Here is a 19700-nt window from a genome sequence, read left to right as displayed (position 1 = left end):
GTGGGAGGCCTAGTTAAAAAGCTACCGTGACAATACCTAACAGTTACACATTAACAAGGTACTCTGTCACAAGCCTTAGCAAATAGACAAACAGCTATCCTTGAGAATCACAGGGCCTAAGGTTGGCTGCCATCTCCCATTCTCCCCAAAAGTAGACTGCTACCACACCACAGCCTGGGCAGCTTCAAAAAGGTTGCCTCTACCCAGCAAATGGCAACTTGGCCTTTACCTTGGGGGTCCACTGGTGGGAGACAGATCCCAGCAGCACCTTGCACACCACTCCTGGGAGGGATGTCCACAGGAGTTGACCATGCTGGGATCTCTAGGATCCCTACATGACCCATTCTATCCCAGACACCAGCTCAGTAAATATGGATATGGAAAAGGAAGGCAAGATTTTCAACTAGTGTCCCTTGCTTGGCATAAATACCCCCCAGAACAGGATGCTATGCCTGGGTAGCACTGGGGGCAGAAAGGGCCCTGGTCTCAAGGAACTGACTGCCAGGAGCTGCCATACTTGTCAGGATACACTTATTACTTCTCCAGGTCCAGAGCAGTGCAGTAGGATCAGACAGGCAAGAAGAAATAAGGCCACCCCTTTCATCCAGAGATGAGGGGATCAGAGAATCAGAGAAGCTAGGACAGTGATCACACCAGGAATCTCAGCAGCAATGAGGGCAGAGGCAGGAAGGAACCACAGCACAAAATTTTATTGTCAAACTCATCCACTATGCACTAGAGGGCACAGGTGATAGTGGTTTCAAACTGCACAAAGGACTGAATTCCTATACTTTATGGAGTTAAAAAAGCTTATTAACCTAATTGTCATACATTTAAATCTTGAAAATCCCTTGTAAAGCTACATCTCATTTCTTTATCAGTTATTTTAATTAGTTTTGCCTGTATGCCACAGCATTCTCAGGTTCCCACTCAAATTTATAATAGATTTCTTCAAGGTCTGTTTCAAGTGATTTTTTTCCTTTCTTTAAATATATCTAACCAGCTGGGTACTCAAATCTCCCTTAGACAGAATGTACTACAAATTGTCTTTCACAAAGAGCCAAGGGAAAGAGAGGTGAAAAATCACAGCTATTCCTAACATTTCTCCTCCTTAGCATGAGTTCCTCCACACTAGCCAAAGTTTTAGAAACACTCTTTAGAGACAGATGTTGAGCCTCCTTTCCTCTATCCAAAGAGGACACACTAAAGAGGAAGAAATTTCCAAAGGAAAGTACCATGAGGCATCCTATCATGCAAAGTTTGGAAACTTAACATACACCATCCCTTTATACATGGAGGCCTAAGAGTAAAGCCTAGCACATGGCCTCCAACTCAGGACCTCCCACCAGAAACCCAACATAAAGGAGCATCTGCGAACAATCACCCTGAAGGCAGGGCCAATGACTCTACCACCACCCTAAGAGAGAAGATTCTCCTCTCACCTGAGAACTAGATTTTAAAACTGTAGTCTCAGAGACAATACCCAAAGTCTTTTTACAACTTTCATCAAGCCCCTTTACCAAGAACCATGGTAAAAAGATGTAAAAATGTCATAACTTCACTGAATATCCTTTCAAAATTGTGTCCAGAGAACAAGAACTCCATTGTTAGGCTCCATATTTGTATTAAAAAAAAAAAATACACACACACGCACGCACATATATATACATATACGTGCACACATATATACATATGTGTATAACTTAAATATATAGTATTATATATACATATATTTAAATAACCTCTAGGTTACTTCTTTGAAAAATCAGACAAAAACTCTACAGCCATTTATATTAGCCTACATGTTCATCATCATGAGAAGCAAAAAGCTCCTCTTGAGATAGACTAAAACATTTCCCATAGCCTAGCTGCCAAACACATAGAGGCAAACTGCTCAGCACTTTAAACCTTTGACAACTATTTATTTATCACTTACATATAACTTAATTCTATGAAGTCAAGGAAACTTAGGAAAATACACTCCTATGTACAAAACGGTTGAAATAAGGATGCGAAAACATCAGAAGCAGGGATTCTTAATTCTAAGGGCCCAGGATATGTTTCACGGAATGCAAGAACCTCTTGTAATTATAATGTAATTATAATATATTATATATATTATTATATATATTATACAATATATATTATAATTATATAATTATATATATATTATATAATGTAATTATAATGCAAATATTGTATGTATGTCTAAATATCTCCCCAGATTCTAAAGGGTGTTGGTAACTTACAAAAAAGCCCTAGTAGAGCAATGAAATAGTTCTTTTGAGTTACACTACTTTGTTGTTTTTTTATATATAATTTTGTTTTAATCTTTATTTAGTTTTGAGAGAGAGACAGAGTGCAAGGTGGGGAGGAACAGAAAGAGAAGGAAACACAGAATCCGAAGCAGGCTCCAGGCTGTCAGCACAGAGCCTGATGTGGGGCTAGAACTCACAAACAGTGAGATCATGACCTGAGCCAAAGTCAGACACTCAACCCACTGAGCCACCCAGGCGCCCCTGAGTTACACTACTTTGGCCTTGATCCTCCTGGTGGCTAAGGCAAAGAGCAAAACCAAAAGCTTTCATCTGATAAAAGGAGCACACTACTTTATTTGAGGGGAGAGACACTTACATGCAAAACCCTGTTAATTACTTATAAAATAGAACCAGCTGTAGTATCAATAAGGAAAAATGTCAGACAGTATCTCCAAAGAGGTTCTGAAGAACAGGCAAGCTTGTCAACCCTTGAAAAAGCTAAGGGTAAGGAAGTCTACATAAGCATGGTGCCTATAAAGTCAGCAAGATCGAACATGCACCTACTTGGGAGAATAGTTCACGTTTCCTCCTTATCAAATCCCTAGGATCCAAACTACAGTGTTCCATCACCTAAGGGACACCCAGTAAGTATATGCTCCATTATAAGACTTATAGATGAGGAGTACAATGTAAAATTTAAAATTCTTCTACCACATCATGAAAGAAATACATTTCATGCATCATCTCTAGTTGTGCCAATGATAATCATAAATGTTCTACTTGGATAAGATGTCTCTAAGATGTTAACTAAAATTTTCTAAGAAAGAACAGATTTAAAAAGATAAACCATTCACTGGTCTGATAGCTGTCAGAAAATTAACTGTCCCTTTAAAATTTAACTCAGTCTGTACATTATTAGAACAACTACCTAGATTTCAACAGGAGTAAAGAGCACACTGATTAAGAGCCTCCACACTTGGGCCTGTGACCCTGGACAAATCCTTTAACCTCACTATGCCTTAGGCCTCTCATCCCTACCATGGAATTAATAGTAGTAACAACCAAAGGGGAATTTAATCCATGTAAAGTACTGAGAACAGGCTGGAACAGAATAAAAGTTAAATAAATGCTTCCTATTTTAATAGTCATATGTGGAGAACTCGATGCCACAGATCCATCAAGCAGAGAATATAATCATATAAAAACATATCCGACTTCTGTGTTACTCCAAGAAACTCCTTACTTTCTAGTCTTACTTAACTCACTAAATTAATATATCGTATCTAAAATGAAGATTAGCGACAACTTTTAATAAGTCAATAGCCTACATACACATTTCATATCTAGAATTGATATAAAAATTGACCACATTATCCCACAGTCAAGTAATGTGCTTTATAAAATGTATTGTAATATCATGTATGACAATACTCTGGTTTGGCTTTATGAATCAAGGCTAAATTTCAAAAGATAGATTCCCTAATTCCAAAATTCCTTCTGTCTAAGGTAGTCACTCAAAATCCAGTGATAATCTCTTTCCCTTGTTCAATAAAACTATATAAGACAACTCTACTATTTATTCATTATTATAAACAGATACGATTTTTCAAAAGAAATAAGAAATAATCCCAATGATATCTCAGCTTCTATTTTATTTTAGGACAAAATACACAGCTAAGAATGAAGGATCACTATTATGTTTATTTCTTTTGCTTAGAAGAAAATGTACTTCAAGTCTACCACATCTGATCTAGGAAGTAGCCCAACCAATTATGGCAGATTTGGTTCCTAGGCAGATTTGCCAGAATTACTGATATGAGGAGAGGTATGAGAATTTAAAAACACAAAGAGGGGTGCCTGGGTGGCTCAGTCAGTTAAGTGTACAACTTCAGTTCAAGTCATGATCTTGTGGTTTGGGAGTTTGAGCCCCGGTGTTGGGCTCTGTGCTGACAGCTCAGACCCTGGAGCCTGCTTCACATTATGTGTCTCTCTTTCTCTTTGCCCCTCCCCTCCTCATACTCTGTCTTTCTCTCAAAAATATAGAACATTAAAATTTTTTTTTTTAAACACAAAGATAACCTGAGTTCAATGCACACAGAAAGGTATGTTTCGTGATTACTGCTGATCCCCCATATTACCAAAATATTAAATATAAAGCTTGCTCAGAATTAACCCGTCTGAATGAATACATTCAGTCTTTTTCAGAAACTGCAGACCTTATGGCTCCAATTTTTTAAGACAAAGAACTTTTTTCATGGATTGTCTTTCTAAGATCATGATCCAGTTTATCCAACAAGGAAGATCACTTTATCTCCTCCATCCTCCACAACTTTTCTCCATTTTCTCACATCTCTTGATACTGGGCTTGCTCTTAGATCCTCACTTACCACCACATATACAAGCTTTTCAGATACCTGCTTCTCCTCACAGCTCCCAAAATTCCAAGGAAAACCACCTTACTGAGCAGAGACCATTCAGTTATAGTATATCCAATGCTGAGCACCAACGTTCTAAAAAATATCTGTAATTTTAAAGATGCTCCTTGACTCCACAAAACTAAGTAACTATCAGATGCAAAATGATCCACATAATTTGGGAGACACCATTAGAAACACAATCCCTCATCCACATTGTCTTCACAGTCTACCTTTCCCTTTGTACAAATTCAAATATCAAATAGTTTATTCACTTTGTTTTTACTTTCAAAAGGTCAGAAACACCAGCCATTTAAGAACAGTACCCTTTTTGCTTTAATAATTAGCATTCACTCAAGCTCTCTGATCAAATAAAATCCCCAAGACCTTTCACATCATTAATATGAATAGTTATTCTCCTGGTTTTTTATTTTAGAGTGAGGAATGTGCCTTGAGGCAAAGAGGACATGGGTATACGGAGGACATTGTTGTGAAAATTTCAGAAATATACAATTCTTTTTTTTTTTTAATTTTTTTCTTTAACGTTTATTTTTGAGACAGAGAGAGACAGAGCATGAACGGGGGAGGGTCAGAGAGAGGGAGACACAGAATCTGAAACAGGCTCCAGGCTCTGCGCCGTCAGCACAGAGCCCGACGCGGGACTTGAACTCACGGACCGTGAAATCATGACCTGAGCCGAAGTCGGCCGCTTAACCGACTGAGCCACCCAGGCGCCCCTGGAAATATACAATTCTTGGGGTAATGACAGACTGTAATCCTTACTTCCCTCATCTATCCTCTAAAATTTTATACCAGTTTTGTCAGGATTCCATAGAACTGGACACAAAAACATTGATCTTTCATGTGAAAGTATTTTCTGACGGGTTTTGTTCCCAAGAGGAAAGAAAACATGACCACCAGGCCCTGATTAACACTACTAGGCAGGACTGCTGCATATGGCAGACACTAAGAACTCTGTTGAGAAGTGACCATGAAGTGCTATTTCTCTCTGATCAACCTCCCTAATTTCCCCTGGAAATTCACCAGGAAAAAAAATAATGGCAGTGAAAAAGAAAGGGAAAAGAATTTACCAATCTTAGGCACACTCTTCTAGGCATCTCAAACAGCGCTACATCACCATCTCCCTCTTCTATCCTGACAATCCCTTCAGGCCAATATGTGAAAAACTGCTCTCTGACACTTGCCGTCAACTTCCAACAATGAGACCCCATTTTGCTATTGTGTTAAAACTGCCAGTCTAACATTTATCTATTACTCTCCATGAAAACCTAACAGCAGGTGGTCAGGAATTCTCTCTGTTTTAAAGCAGCATTCCTGAAGTGTCAAAAAATACCACAGTGCATAAGTGATATCACCCGTTTTGTGCTTAGAATTAGATGTGATATGAATTACAGATCAAATGGGAAGAACTGAACAACCATAAAGACTTTACGTGAAGTCTAGCTAGTTGACATCCCCACCAAATGCATCATCATAAATTACAAAAACTATTAAACATATTTCTGTAAAAAACACAAATCTACTAGTCTCCCAAAACATATAAACAATATTTTGAGGAGCTCACCTTTTAAATATTTTATGTCAATTTTTAAACATACACACCACTGGGTTTAAATTAAAGGAGGTATGGCCTCGGAATGAAATAAAAACTATGAAAGGCTACCCGCTTTATTACGATATCAACTAGCATTTACGCTAATTGAATTCCAACTCTTGATATCAAATGGAATTGAGACCATTATGTATGACACAATTTGGGAAGGGGAAACCTGGGAAAGATTTATTAATTTTTTGACATGTTAAAATCGAAATGTTTATTAGCCATTCAAGTAGAGACGACAAGTTCAGGGTAGAGATCTAGAAATGTAAATTTTGAAGTCATCATCAGTAAACACAGGTATTTAAAGTCACAAGACTCAATGAGATTACCAAGGGAATGAGTGTAGGTGGAGAAGAGACCTACAGAAACACACTTTCTTCCTACACGAGTCTGTGGAATTTACACAGTATCCACCAAATGGCAGTCAACAACAACTACAACAACAAAAGGATGAGTTTCAAGGGCAAGAGCCCCTCAACATCAAAGCCACTTGAACAAAGCATGTTCTATTGGAAAATTAATGAGAATAAGGTCAGATTAATTCAGGAAAATGATCTTAAAACATTACCTATCAAATAAACTGTTGCCAATTAAAGGTCTGCACATACACTGCTTTAGGAAAAATGATTACTATATAACAAGTCCATCACTCACAGAACATCTGAGTATATTCTCTATACCAAGCAGGTACTAGAGATGGACCTGCCCTCAATGAGGTCAGTGTAATCAACTAAAGGACCAATGAAAGATCATGGGACAATCAGAAAAGCAGGTTCAATTTGGGGGGCATATGTACAGCTCATGTACTTGGAATAGTCAAATATTCGGCAAAAAGGTTAACAGTCTAGTCTTATCTATCTTTGACAGTGGTATGGATTACAAAGTGTGTGTGTTGATCAAAACTCATCAAACAGTACACTTAAAATCTGTACATTTCACTGTGTACATTTTCATAAAAAAAACCAACTCCAGTTAATGATATGTATGCATGCTGCACTGTTTAGAGGTGAAGTATACAAGTGTCTGCAACTGACTTTTAAATGCATCCAAACAATAAGATGATACAGGGATATAAATATGTGATAAAGCATCTAACAAAATGTTAACCACAAAATCTAGGAAATAGGTATGTATATATATATCTGGGTGTTCATTGTATATTTCTTCCAGCTTCTCTGTATGTATGAAAATCTCCTTAATAAAATGTTACGGGGAAAGGAAAAATATAACTACAATTGTAGTTTATAGTATTGACAATCTAATGTACTATTCCTTTCAATGAGACCTACAGTGTTACACAGTGGTTAAGAGCTTAGACTATGGAGCCAGACTAGGTTCAAAATATAGTACATCCACTTTAGTACCTGTGACACCCTGAGCCATTTAAGCCTTAACAGTACAAAACTCATGCTCTGAAGATTAAATGGGACTACACGTAAAACACTTGGAACACTTTCTGGCACACGGTAAGTGCTAAAGTGTGTTATGATGATGACTATGATGACGACTAAACATTTTTAAATTATTCAACAAGTACTACTTCAACTCCTACTATATGAGATAAAACAATACTCATTAAAAACTAATAAAAGAGGGGCGCCTGGGTGGCTCAGTCGGTTAAGGGGCCGACTTTGGCTCAGGTCACAATCTCACGTTCTGTGAGTTCGAGCCCCGCGTCGGGCTCTGGGCTGATGGCTCAGATCCTGGAGCCTGCTTCCGGTTCTGTGTCTCCCTCTCTCTCTGCCCCTCCCCCGTTCATGCTCTGTCTCTCTCTGTCTCGAAATAAATAAATGTTAAAAAAAAAAAAAATTAAAAAAAAAAAAAAAAAAAACTAATAAAAGAGAAATCAGCCCAAAAATGTGAATTGGACAGTCCTACTTAGATTACTAATACTCAGAGAACAGGGAGGCACTCAAGAATGTTAAAGAGAAAGAGCTTTAACCTTGCTTCAAAAAGTACCAGCAAGATTTCAATACACTGGGTATAAGGGCAGCCAGAACCACCAATGTGACAGATGCTACCAGTAAGTACAGCTAAAATGAGCCAAGTGACAAAGGGACTCTGGGACCAGAAAGGGTGTGTAGATTTAACGTGGTCAGCAAGAGCAGCCATTCCAGATCTCTGGAGATGGCTGTGATATGATGATCAAAGCAATGATTTAGAAAAAAACCATATTCTGGCAATTTTTCTTGCTTTGCTGAGAAAGACAAAACCCAGAATTTCGACTATCAGAAATGGCTGCTAAGGAAGAAGGATAAGGGAAAGAGATTTATTTAAAGGACAGGCAAAGGTAAGAACCAGCAGTCAGCTGAGAAAGAAAGAACAAATGGCTCTCTACAAGAGCCCTGTTCAAGAGAAATGGGTAGAAGATTAGGATATAAGGGAAAAATATGTAAGAAATCGTTCATTCACCAGGATGCAATAAAAAAGAGTGTCCAAGTTGCCATGTTAAATCTCACTATACATCTCCAATCTACAACAATTTTCTAAAAACATACATAGTTGCTCCATGTTTTCATTTTGCAGCTTTCCCCCCACCCCCCGCCGGCCAGGGTCAATAACAACTTCCTCTTATGAATTAGGCACAAAAAAGGCAGGACTGGTTCCCACCTTGAAAAATATGAAGCAAAGCTCTTACTAGGGTCCCATTCAGTCTAGTAAAACCTACCCCTTTCTCCACTCTTAATCATATAATGATAACATTTTTACAAGATAAAGTTTTAAACTTTTAGAACAATAATTTATGACTCCCCAATGTGGTGCAAATATTAAAAAGAAATGCAGGAGCACAGTGTAGTGACAACCTGTTAATTTTACTCCCTCATATACTACAATAGAATCTTATTATAAGGTTTAATTTGTTACTTTCATATATAAGAAGTTCGTTAATGGCTTCACTGTTAGAAACCTCAGTGGAACTGCTGTTTTTGTTAAAAACCATGTGGCATGGCTGCCAATACAATCTTTTTTTTTTTTTTTTTTTTTAAATTTTTTTTTTTTTTTCAACGTTTTTTATTTATTTTTGGGACAGAGAGAGACAGAGCATGAACGGGGGAGGGGCAGAGAGAGAGGGAGACACAGAATCGGAAACAGGCTCCAGGCTCCGAGCCATCAGCCCAGAGCCTGACGCGGGGCTCGAACTCACGGACCGCAAGATCGTGACCTGGCTGAAGTCGGACGCTTAACCGACTGCGCCACCCAGGCGCCCCAGCCCAAACCATCATCTACCTCCCATGTTAATAACAGAAATTGAAGATGAAACATGACATCTTAAGGGTTACACTTCACAATAAACAAGTTTCAGTATTTCAGAATCCCTTCATTCCCTACTCAAATTTAACTCTATCGTAATCTTTAGTTCCCTCCCCATAATCAAATACTTTCTCCTTCTTTAGAAATACCCTTTCACAAATCACAACTATGAAAACTCTTCAATGTCTCAAATAAGAACAGACATTTCTTTTTTTCTCCATTTTCATTACAATCAAGACTAGCTAATAAATTTCGCCACTTAGTCAAACCATGAAAATTATCAGATATCCAGACTTTTTCCAAAACTTAACAATTCTAGATTAATTTTGAATTAATGGAAGTAGGGGAAAACCCAAATGGGGAGAACCTACCGAAAATCAACTCTTGTTGCTTTTTCCCCAACTCTTCCTTCTTATAAGAAAAGGGACATGCTGTCCTCTCTGCTAAGAGTGACAGAGTGGAGACCCTGTCTCATCCACCAAACACTGTATGAAGTGTGGGTCCTCCACATACCTCTAGGGAAGTATCCACAACTAATAACCACTGGTAAAACAGCATTCTAAGCTAAGAGAGAGAGAGAGAGAGAGAGAGAGAGAGAGAGAGAGAGAGAGAGAGAGAGAAAGAAAGATAAAAACTCAACAATGTACATAATTTAGGAGACAGAAAAAAATGTTTTACCCAGTAAATGTTAGATCTGTCGCTGGTATTAAAAAGGTATCCACTGGTAGATCTGCAATTTCCTGTATCCACAATAATACTTATATACGAGAACTATATATATATATATATATATATATATATATATATATAGGAGCTGCCCTGTTAGCCTGCTTGATTAAAAATAAAGGTGAAAAAACTAGGCCTAGGTATGTTCTTTGTAGGGACCAGTTTTGGTCTTCATATTCTAAACCCCAATGTTTTTTCTCTACGAAAATGAAAGTATGTCAAGGGTTACAACTGGTACTCAAAACTCTCTGAGGATCAGTGAAAATGTAATGCCAGTCCTGTGGAGAAATCACTCAGTTTATGTCCCACAGGGTAAGAAATCCCGTTCCATATAGGAAGACATTATTAAAAAGTCACTACTTCTTTTAATGATTAGTGTCTATACAGTATAAGGAAGAGTAAGATGACATGCAATAAATTAGACAAAAACAAACAAGAAAACTGGAAAAAATTCTACAGAAAGGTTCAGAGGGTTCTTTTTTCCTAATAGAGGGATGTAGTGGGTCAAATCAATTCTTCCATTAAAATCATTTACTCTATTTTCACTGTACCCCCGAAATATCTACATTTCACACTACTGCAGTAGGAGGGGTTTGTCAAAATGTTCTTTCTTTCTCTTCTCTTCCACTTAGGCTTCTCTCCAGTGGTGCTCAGCAGCCCACTCACACATCCTTTCATTGTCTTTCCTTACTTGGGAGCTCTCAAGCAATTACATTTCTCACTTATGTCTATGTACGAGAGTGTGTGTATAGACACAAGCACATGTGTTCAGTTGGAGGGAAAATGGAAGCAAAAAGACTCTACGTCAAGACAAAACAGCCTCTATTTATTTTACAAAGTCATTATTTAGCTCATTTCTTGTCAAAGATCTTCTTTTTTAACTTTGGCTCCTCCCCCTAAATTCGAGTCTTATACCAGCCATTTTTACTTGATTAGAAAAAGAACCTCTCACTTGAATATGTGCAGAGTCACATTCAATGCTTGCATTCGGAAACTTGTCTATCTATAAATAAACTGCAGATATCCACACAAATTTTGCATATGTGGGTAAAAATAAAAACAAAATAAATATTCTTAAAACTATTTACAAGTATAAAAATCCTGCAGATGTGATGTCAGTGAGAAATGAAAGGCAGGTTTACCATATTTTGGTATAGAAGGAAAGGCTCTGAAAACCATCACTAAATTAGCCCCCTGACTGGGAGTCTGGCACTATACATCCAGGTCAAATGAATTTTGATCGTAAACAATTAAAATGGCCTGTGTGAAAAGAATTTTTATAAAGCCTAAAAGCACAAAGGCAGACAATTAATTACTAGCCTATACTCAACCATGAAACTTTTACAAAGAGGTTTGTATTTATGGTATGTCAGTTTATATGAAACTCTATTTCAAATGTGAAAATTATTTCCCAGAACCAGGGTGAAACAGCCCTTTCTCCTTTTTTTGTACTATTTCTGCATGTGTTTCATATATACGCGTAGCCACAGCATATTCCTTTTGGATATTTTTGTTCCATTCTTAAGCAAGAACTGGAAATATGCCTTTGCTCTAAAGGTGTGTTACACAAATATGGAATGAAGATTTCTCTTCTAGGGGGTGCCTGCGTGGCTCAGTTGGTTGAGCATCTGACTCTTGGTCTCAGGTCAGGCCTTGATCTCAGGGTCATGAGTTCAAGCACTGTGCTGGGCTCCAAGTTGGGCATAAAGTCTACTTAAAACCAACAAAAAAAGAAGAGTAACCATTAATGAAGGCTTTAAATCTCAAGCAGTAGCTATTACTGTAATTTCTCACCTAAAAAAACTAATTGAGCACACAGTTAGTAAATGGAGGAAAAGTTTGATCATTTACCTGTAAGTATTTCAAAGACCGAAAAATAAAATCTTTTAATGCTGAAACACAACTAAGTTTAGACCAATTTCTCAATTTAAACTAAAGTACCTATTTGTTAGTGTAACTGAGTATGTGACAAAGTAGTATTCCAATTCACTAGGGGAAAAAAGACAGTTTATTTAATAAATAGCATAAAACATAAGTCACTATCCAACTGGAGTATTAAGTTGAAGTACTTAATTCATACCAGGCATATGAAAGATTATGACATTATTTGTACTATGCCAATTTAGCTAATCTGGAACTACATTTCCCAGAAGTCCCTTCCTTACATAATTCTGCCTTAGCCTGGACCACATAAGACATCCTTGCATGAGATTTGGAAGGCAGAAATGAAACAGCAACCATTTGTTTAATGCTGGTAAGATTGGTGCAGGTACAAGGCACTAATGTGGGTCCTATACATTACAGCTTTTCTGCTGACTCATTTTGTTAGCATGGGGCAACAATCAAAACCACAACTTCTACAGGATTTTCTCCTTCAGCTTTTTTTGACTTCTAGATCTGTGATAAAGGGAACCATCTTATTCAAGAAAGCTCTATCATCAAGAGTTGGAAGCAAAGATGTAGCAAGAAGCCAATATTAATTCCAGGCTGTCCTTCATGGAGCCTAGCTCGTGTTCCAGTGACCCTGTTTCACATGTACCACCTTTTCTTACTGACAGCATGCCTGCTCACTTCTGGCTCCAGCACCAGATACACAAGCAAAGCCTTACACAGACTATTTAATCTGCTCCAATGATTGCATAATGTCAAATCCCTATAATATATTCCTCTCATAGTCGCTCTACTTCTGTGACTGAACCCTAAGTGACACAAAGGGGTGTGTGTGTGTGTGTGTGTGTGTTTAAATAATATAAGGTAGGGAAGGCATCTGTACCCTACAAACTCATCTAGACATAAAACAAAAAATAAACACCCATAAATGAAAATAAAAACAAAACTCTGATATGGTGAAAAGAAAAAAAAAGAGAAGAAAGCCATATGCAACAGCAAAAGACAAATGACAGATTTTTAAAAATACACACAACGCAGATGGGGAGAAATTAAGTTAATACCCATAATATACAAATAACTTTAGCAAAGAAAAAGACACAGAAGTCATTTGAAAAATGAGCACAGGATACCAACAGGCAATTCAGAGAAAAGCAAATCTAATGACCTAAAAGTATATAAAAAGACTATTTCAATCCAAAAGTGGTCAGGGAAATGTAAATTAAAGTAATAGTGAGCTTTGACTTCATGAAATTAGAAATGTTAAAACAACACCTACTATTAAAGGATGTGAAGAAAAGGCTATTTTCATACATTGGTGGTAGACCTGCAAATAGTTTAGGTTTTAGAAAATAATCCACCAGGGCTTCCTGGGTGGCTCAGTCGGTTAGGCGTCTGACTTCGGCTCAGGTCATGATCTCGCGGTCCATGGGTTCGAGCCCCGCATCGGGCTCTGTGCTGACAAGCTCAGAGCCTGGAGCCTGTTTCAGATTCTGTGTCTCCCTCTTTCTCTGACCCTCCCCTGTTCATGCTCTCTCTCTCTGTCTCAAAAATAAACATTAAAAAAAAAAAAAAACAAGAAAAAGAAAAAAAATAATCCACCAGCATTCATTAAAAAAAAAAAAAAAAAAAAAAAAAAAAAAAATATATATATATATATATATATATATATATATATATACACCATGAAACCCAGCAAATCAATTTATTTCATAGAAGTAAAGCAGCAAACACAAAGCACTGCAACACTGTTCATGGTGCTTTAAAAAATTTAACCAAATGCTCACAAGAAGAGGGATGTTGTCAAATGATTTATGGTCTATCCATACCATGAAATATTACTCAGCAATTAAAAGAATAAATTAGAGGTAAAGCAGAAGAACTGAAAGGATTTCCATGAGGTATTACTGAACAGTAACACAGCAGTTTATAAACAATGATCTCAACTTTGAACAAGTAAATACCTATGCAAAAAAAAAAAATCTAGACTGGGGGTTGGGGGTGTGGAAAATGGACATCTATTACATAAGCAAAGAAAGGTATGGAGATAATCACACCAGATTGCTAACACTGGTTCTGTGTGAGAGAAAGATGTAGGATGGGGGAGAAATCTGAGTGGAAGGAAGGATGTGAGAGGAAAAAGGGGAGTTAAGAGGAGCCACCACAGGTATATAGTTCCCATTTAAGGAAAAGCTCTGTGGGGGGAGTAGGGGAGACACCTGAGTGTCTCCGTTGGTTGAGTGTCCAATTTCAGCTCAGGTCATATCTCCTGGTTCGTGAGTTTGAGCCCCACATCAGGCTCTCCGCTATCAGCACAGAGTCCACTTGGGATCCTCTGTCCCCCTTTCTGCCCCTGACCCCGCTTGCGCGCACTCACGCTCTCTCTCTCAAAAATAAACAAACATTAAAAAGAGGAGCGCCTGGGTGGATCAGTAGGTTAAGCATCTGACTTTGATTCAGATCATGATCTCATGGTTCATGGGTTCGAGCCCCACATCGGGCTCTCTGCTGTCAACATGGAGCCCGCTTCGGATCCTCTGTCCCCCTCTCTCTCTGCCCCTTCCCTGCTGGTTCTTTCTCTCTCTCTCTCTCAGAATAATTAAAAAAAGAGAGAAAATGAGTGTGTATAAAATATTTAAAAAGATTACCTCTGCATTTATACATTTTTGTATCATGTAGTTTCACTGTTAAAAGCGAAGTCTGATTTCTTACGGTTATAATATTTTAAAAGGCAATATACACTTTAAGAAGGAACTATAAGTGAACTATAGTAATCATCAGATTCACTGGATCTTAGAAAGTAAATAACAACCATGCAAAAAAGAAAAACAGCAGAAAATGAAAGAATGAAGCTAATAGAAAAAAAAAGATATACAGTGAAGAAGAGGATAGAATCATTGTCCTGGAACACCACCTGAGAAAAAGGTGAAAGAAAGTACCTACCTGAGCTAGGCTGAGCATGGAAGCAGGAAATGTTGATCTGGGCTGAGGGGATTTGGCTACTGACCCACAACCTCACAGGCAAGGTGCATATTCACGGGAATACACTGAGGCACTATTAAAATTACTGAAATAATGGGGCACCTGGGTGGCTCAGTCAGCTGAGCATCTGACTTCGGCTCAGGTCATGATCTTGAGGTTCGTGGGTTTGAGCCCCAAGTCAGGCTCTGTGCCGACAGCTCGCTCAGAGCCTGGAGCCTGCTTCAGATTCTGTGTCTCCTTCTCTCTCTGCCCTCCCTGGCTTGTGCTCTGTCTCACTCGGTCTCTCAAAAATCAATAAATGTAAAAAAAAAAAAAATGTAAAACTACCAAAATATTAGAAACCTTTACACACACACACACACACACACACACACACACACACACACACACACACACACTCCATTACTCAAAAGGTTAATGGCCCAGAAGTGTTCTCTAGAATCCTGTTCCAGCACTGGAGCACTAATGATTGGGGAGCACCCATGTTAAACAGATATACATATACTGAATATCTGTCCTGTTTAGAAGAAGAAATCATCCATCTCCTCAATGATGTGATCATGGTCCATCTCTACCCACAAGAAATATAGCATCATCTCCCATGATGACCAGCTGCCATAATCAACTGGATAACCTCTGGATGATGTATGGCCAAGGGCCCCAGAAGCTCTGGGGTCAGAGATCAGGCACAATAGTGAAGAGCAGAGCAGGAAAAGAGGCTCAAAGAGATAGAAGCCCAATAAAGAAAACAAAAAAGGGATTATGGGCTCTCCTCTGCTGATTATCCATCACATGCTCTGGACAGAACATTCTGTGAACCTTCTGGAATCTGAACTTTCTAAGCATGTATCAATGGTAACATTACACGTTTTCTACTGGCATAAGGGAAAGAGTACTTTCTGTGTTTGTTTATTTAGAGAGAGAGAGAGAAAGAGAGAGAAAGCACAAGCAGGAAAGAAGGGCAGAGGGAGAGACAGTATCTTAAGCAGGCTCTACACCCAGGGCAGAGCCCAAAGCAGAGCTTGAACTCACAACCCTGAGAGCATGACCCTGAGCAGAGATCAAGACTCCCAGGCACCCCTGTTTGTTTATTTATTGAACAGTCTTCTTTCATCCCAGAGCACAGCATACCAATTTTTACCATATGGCTTTAGGAAACATTCAATATCCCTAAAATGAATGTGAAAACTCTGTGCATGGCTAAAGTTTAAGGGCCAATATTAGTAAGGAGAAACTACTATCAGTCAGCCAAAAGGTATTTATTAGACAGGGTGTGTTTTGTTTTTAATTTTTTGTAGCATTAATACGCATATTTTAGGCTCCAAAACCATCACTCAAAGTTAGGAAAAAAACAAATGAAGGTTTTCTGGACAAAAGCCAGGGTAGTAGTTACAAACCAAAGGAACTGTCAAATATGCAAAACTGAAAGGGACTATAGTGGAATGACAAAACCTTCAAAGTTTTTATAGTGAATGAAGACTACTTTAAACCATCTATGATGAGAAAAGGTAATGAATTATAAAGTGTAAAAAGAACTGACATTTTGGAATAAACATTTCAAAGAAGACAGCAAACACCTATTGACTATATAGATAATAAGCTAAAATATGCTATCTTTAGCAGTGATTCTTTGTTAAATAAAAGTATCCTCAATATTACACAGAACAGTCAATAACAGAACATATAGCCTAAAGCCACTCAATCTGACTTGAGTAAAAAACAATTCAGACATGAAACAAGACACAATGAATACATTCCAGGCAGTTAAGGTTTATAGACTTCACTCCAATAAGGGAGTGTGAGCTGATGCCACAGTAGAAAGAACAGGAACAGAGGCCTCTAAGTTTAAAGATCTAAGAAAGACACGGGGGGGGGGGGGGGGGGGGGGGGGGGGACAAACAAACAGGAAATAGCTTATTTAGAATTAAAAAAAGAATACAGAAGGTTTGGGCCAAAAGGGAGGGATGTGGAATAAAATTCAGTGGCTGTAACAGCAAAATATATAATACTTAGGAAAATATTTTTATTTTATTTTTTTAATGTTTTTCTAATGTTTATTTAATTTTTTTTTGCAATATATGAAATTAATGTTTATTTTTGAGAGAGACAGAGAGAGACAGAGCGTGAGAGGCAGAAGGGCAGAGAGAGAAGGCGTCACAGAATCCGAAGCAGGCTCCAGGCTTTGAGCTGTCAGCACAGAGACCGACACGGGGCTCAAATCCACGGACTGTGAGATCATGACCTGAGCTGAAGTCGGACGCCCAACCGACTGAGCCACCCATGCACTCCTAGGAAAATATTTTTAAAAGGAAAAACAAAATAAGTAGATATCAGCAAATTATTATAGGAAAGCCTATTTTATAATCAAATAATATAACTCTCAATACTGACACATCTACAATCCTTAGCTCACGTGTATATGTGTTTCCTTATTTGTGTATTTTACTGCATTACATAAAAGATTCCTGGAAGGAGAGCAAAGAAACTGTAAGAAAAAGTAGTTGGTGGAGGAATGAGAGGGGACTTTATACACACACACTCACTCAACACTCTTACGCCCTTTCAGTTTTGAACCATGTACATATCTGACACTCTTACGCCCTTTCAGTTTTGAACCATGTACATATCTGACACTCTTACGCCCTTTCAGTTTTGAACCATGTACATATCTGACCTATTTTAAGAATTAGAAAAGGGGCGCCTGGATGGCTCAGTTGGTTGAGCGCCTGACTTCGGCTCAGGTCATGATCTCACAGTCTGTGAGTTCAAGCCCTGCGTCGGGCTCTGTGCTGACAGCTTGGAGCCTGGAGCCTGCTTCGGATTCTGTGTCTCCCTCTCTCTCTGTTCCTCCCCCACTCATGGTCTGTCCCTCTCTGTCACAGAAATAAACAAACATTAAAAAAAAATTAAAAAAAAAAAAAGAATTAGAAAAATAGGGGCACCTGTGTGGCTTAGTCGGTTAAGTGTCTGACTTGGGCTCAGGTCATGACCTCACGGTTCGTGAGTTCAAGCCTTGCATCAGGCTCTCTGCTGCCAGCGGGGAGCCTGCTTTGGATCCTCTGTTTCCCTCTCTCTCTGCTCCTCCCCCACACTCTCTCACCCGCAAAAACTAACTAAACATAAAAAAAAAAAAAAAAGAATTATGGAAATGCAAGCTGGTGCAGCCACTATGGAAAACAGTATGGAGGTTCCTCAAAAAACTAAAAATAAAACTACCCTACAACCCAGCAATTGCACTACTAGGTATTTATCTAAGGGATGCAGATGTGCTGTTTCGAAGGGACACATGCACCCCAATGTTTATAGCAGCACCAACAATAGCCAAAGTATGGAAAGAGCCCAAATGTCCCATCAATGGATGAATGGATAAAGAAGATATGGTATACATATACAATGGAGTATTACTCGGCAATCAAAAGGAATGAAATCTTGCCATTTGCAACTACGTGGATGGAACTGGAGGGTATTATGCTAAGTGAAATTGGTCAGTCAGAGAAAGACAAAAATCCTATGACTTCAGTCATATGAGGACTTTAAGAGACAAAACAGATGAACATAATGGAAGGGAAACAAAAATAAAATAAAAACAGGGAGAAAACAAAGCATAAAAGACTCGTAAATATGGAGAACAAACAGAGGGTTACTGGAAGGGGTGTGGGGGGGGGATGGGCTAAATGGGTAAGGGGCATTAAAGGAAGGAATCTACTCCTATAATCATTGTTGCACTATATGCTAATTTGGATGTAAATTAAAAAAAATAAAATTAAAAAAAAAGAATTAGAAAAACAACTTTTTATTGGCTATGAAGACATAATGCAGCCATAAGAATGTCAGCTCTAACAAAAGATCTACCTTTTTCAAAAGGAACCTAGGAGAGCTAGCAAATGAACCATCATCTTCCCATCGCTCCTAGTTTTAGCATCAGTTCTAAAGCAACTAACCATTAATCTAAGGAACAAGTTCACAAATAACATCTGAAGGCAACCATTCATATCTTAAGTGAAGGGTGATGATGCCAACCAGCCCACATGCTTCACTTCTAAGTCAGCCCAGTTTAAACACAAAGATTTTTCCTAATACGATTTTTCTGTTCAGCCATTTTAGAGCTCTAGAGAAAGATATAACATAAAGGAAAAGGAACCTTCTAGACCTCACACTACCTGTTCCAGTGTCTTTTTATACTATACAGGGAAGGCCCAAAATTATTGTTTCTGGTTAATTATTTAACCAGCTCTACAGTATGTAAATTTTCTGAAACAATTAGCTACTGGATTTACTAATAAAACCAGAGAAAGTCTTATTCATAACACCATTTTTCTCTAGTGCTAGAAAGTTGGTTTAATAAAGTACAGCGGAAATACAAACACAACTTATAGAAAATGAACAAGAAACCATATGAATAGTTATAGTATTCAAATAAAAATCTATTTCAAATGCAATCACCAAATAAATCCAAAATTGAGTGGGAAAGAATAATGAAGAGATTTTATACAGAAAAGCCTATACAAAACTCAATTCACAGAATGAACACTGATGATCAGAGCCTCGCTTCCCCATGCC

The 19700-nt window shown here is 38.2% G+C and overlaps 1 protein-coding gene across 3 annotated transcripts in view; it reads right to left on the bottom strand.

Moving 5' to 3' along the window:
• CTNNA1 (catenin alpha 1) overlaps positions 1-19700 on the bottom strand; it is a 178477-nt gene that overhangs the window by 64639 nt on the left and 94138 nt on the right. The gene's annotated exons all lie outside the window — the stretch shown is intronic.

Source organism: Panthera leo, chromosome A1, assembly GCF_018350215.1.
Source record: "Panthera leo isolate Ple1 chromosome A1, P.leo_Ple1_pat1.1, whole genome shotgun sequence".
Lineage (NCBI taxonomy): Eukaryota > Metazoa > Chordata > Mammalia > Carnivora > Felidae > Panthera > Panthera leo.
Note: the sequence above shows the minus strand (reverse complement) of the source record. Positions and strands in the feature narration are given on the sequence as shown.